This window comes from Theropithecus gelada, chromosome 9 (genome assembly GCF_003255815.1).
Source record: "Theropithecus gelada isolate Dixy chromosome 9, Tgel_1.0, whole genome shotgun sequence".
NCBI classification, from domain to species: domain Eukaryota; kingdom Metazoa; phylum Chordata; class Mammalia; order Primates; family Cercopithecidae; genus Theropithecus; species Theropithecus gelada.
This window is the reverse complement of record NC_037677.1, coordinates 72720528-72723979: the sequence shown is the minus strand read 5'-3', so window position 1 is coordinate 72723979 and position 3452 is coordinate 72720528.

Sequence of the window (3452 nt, the reverse complement as noted above, 5' to 3'; positions counted from 1 at the left end):
TTTTAGAAAAGCCTTAAGATGAGGGTGAATTTTGTGATAGCTGCTCAAATATTTCCTGAACGTTATCCCTTTCGAGGGACTGGAACTTTGATAAATGTGTCTGTCACCCCAGAGATGCCATGGTGTAATAAATGGATCAGTGCCTGGATGTTTAGTCTTCTATGGAAGAACATAGAATGCAGAAATTCAAGGGTGAGCTTATTTTGGTCGTTGCTGATTTTACATCTGTGCAGGTAGGTGAGCAATTTTAAAACACACATTTTCAAGATGCTATATAGATCACCAGCTCTCAGGCTATGAAGCAGCATGTGTGTGCAGCAGAACCAGAGATGTCTGCAAGTTCAATCAAGTCTGATTCAACAGTCTCTAAAGTAGAAGCAACAGCAGATCCAGAAATATCAGCCATTGCCTCTCATGATGTTGACTCCCAAGCCAAAATAAACCAGACTGAATGAACTTTTTTGTCATATCTGATTCAGCAGCACAAAGCTTAATGGGCTCCTTCCCAAAAGAGAGAAGTGGTGGTGGACATCTGTTCTTAAAAATGACTGACATGTTTCCCAGACTAGCATTTTCTCTATGGCTTTTAAGCCATTTATCACTATCACTAAATATTATTTTAAATCTTTCAAAAAGGATTTGAAAGAGTTAAGAAAAGAGATTATAATCCTCAAGTATGGGCCAAGTATATCTTCTTTCTAACATTGTGTTGCTGTAATTAACGTTGCTAGAGAGTAATGGCCCCAAGTATTCCTGTTAGCCAGTGATTCTGTAAAAATAAACCTCAGTGCTTTTTGACATGTGACAAATGAGCATCTTCTGCCCTGGATATCTACCAGGGATACACTTTAAATTATTCTGAAGGCCTGTAAAGTGCTTTTAAGTCTTCTGTGGGGCTTTCACATGAACGGTGCTTTACCACTTTGAGCACAGAAATGTGGCTGAGTTCAGACAGAAACCTCTCCAGAAGGGTTGCATCCTTTGAAAAGAAGACAGCAGATCATAGCCAAAACCACTGTAAGTCTAAGACGAGCTCTTGCCATGTTTGGGGGATCCTATGGTGCCCATCCCACAGTGATCAAGGGCCATCAAGCTACAAAGGTGTGTTTTCAGAAAACAAACAACTCTCATTTCTTTTAAATCAGCCCTCTAAGATCTACTTCCTTTTTTGCATTTCCTCTTGTATTTCAAAGCGCATGTTGGAGCAAGGCTAGGGACTTCAGGTTCCACACAAAACTCATAAAGAACCAAAATGAGCCCTTCACAGGCAAGAAGATAGGTGTCAGGGAGCGATGTTTATGGAGGCTATAGCAACATTTTTTAAAGACCACTGATATAAAAATTTTCTCTGAAGCAAGTAAAATGTCTTATTCATTTGTGTATCCCTCACATAGCTAGCAGTGGTTTGTATATGATAAATATTAAAAGATATTTGTTGATGTCATTGATCATTCATAGAGCAAAAATATTATTCCTCATGTACCCTGAGAGTCTCCATGGATTACAGAAAAAATAATAAAATGAGATTTCAATTCCAGAGTTTACCACAGGGGCACCATTTGGTCTAGGCTTCAAATTCACAAAAGGCCTGAAAAATCTCTCATTTCTCCAAGTGAGGTTATATATGCCTTCATAGAGGTGATACTGAAAAGATTGAGAGCTTAAGTTGTTCAAAATACATTCTTAACTTAAGCCAAAGTTTTGGGAGCTCTTTCGAATTTTTTTTTTTATTTTTAAAGAATGAACCAGTGTATTATTCCATTTATATCTATCTATCTATCTATCTATCTATCTATCTATCTATCTATCTATCTATCTTAAAGGTTCACAAAAGAATAACCTTTAAAGTGTTAATAATGAATTGTAATAAGGTGGCAGTTCATGTGATTTTTGCCCTCTGTATGTTTTACCCTCTGTGTGTATTTTATCCTTTTGTATGTTTGAAATTACATTGATCACATATGACTTTATATAATCAGAGAAAGCAACAAAACTGTATTTATTATATGAAACAGAGTATAGGATGCAGCAAATGACTTTGAGAATCAGTCAAAGATAACTCCTTAGTCTGAGCCCAAATGACTGAATAGCTAATGGTTCCATTAAGAGAAATTGAGAGATTAGGAAGAGAAACAGATGTGGGGGAGGAGATGTTTTGAATCCAATTGTGAGCACATTAAGTTGGAAGTGCCAGAAGTGCTTCTGCATGGAAATGTTGAAGAGAAGCTTAGAACAAGGTTGGAAATGCAGATTTAATAGGGCATTTATAAGAGTGGAGTCACGGAGAGACAGATGAGCCCAAATGAACAAGATAGGGCTTGTAAATTTAGAAAGTAAAGGAATAAATAGACCCATGCAGATAGAAGGAGCCAATAATGAGGAACCAGGAGATGATGGTTCTCATATAACCATAGGAGTGGAGGTGACCACTATGTGTGTCAGCCCCTAGGAGGACTTTGCATTCCATCTGGAATCAAAATGAGAAGGAGCTTCTCTAGGGTGGGATTGGGGTGGGATAGGGGCATCTCAGGAAGAAACACCCGCAAATATGAAGTCCCAGAGACAGAAAGAAGGCTGGTGAATTCTGGGAATAGACAAAATTTCAATGCATCTGGAGTTCTGTGGTTATTACAGCAGAGTATAAAACATTACCTGCACCCTCAGATAGCTCACAGTCTGATGGGAGAGACAGACATAGCGGTGAATAATTCCAATACATTATGATAAGCACAGGGATAGAGACAAGACAAGTATGAGTGCTATAAATGCACAGTAATAGAGGGGAGACTTTCAGTTCTGGAAGTAGGAGGGTGTAATATTTTTCATAAACTTTCGGAAACTTTTATGAGGGATTTTGCCAAAGAGATGGTAAATAGTGAGTTGGAGATATTGCTAGAAAGGAGAATCTCTGGAAGGGGAAGGGATAAGACAATATATTTATAATATATTTATAAGCTGTTGGATTAGTAAACACAGATTAAATTGCATAGTTCAGCCAGATTCAAGATAGGATAAAACTTCTGGAGACAGTTGGCCTGTTGCTTCTCTTGCAGACTCTAGTCAAGGTTCATGGTAAGTGATCAATGCTATAGCTCGATATCCACATTGCCTTACCTGGCTTCCTTAGGATTGCTGCTTCAAAGGAAACCTACAAATTGGAGACCCAGGACTGAAGGACGTCTTTGCTGTCAGGACAGGGGATGTCTACACTCACTCACCTGGAGTTCCCAGAGGGCGCAGAACAATTTTTGCTTCTGGGATTGTTCTTTCTTCCCTAGCTATCAACTCTGGATGGAGAAATTAGGCCATCAGTAATGGAGTGGTGGCATCACTGAAAAAAGAATTATGCTTGTAAACACAGCAATGTAAAGGATAATGGCATGTTTAGGGGAATACAAGTAGTTTATTATGGTCTTACGGTGGCAGTTATATGTGTTGGGGGGCAGACTGCA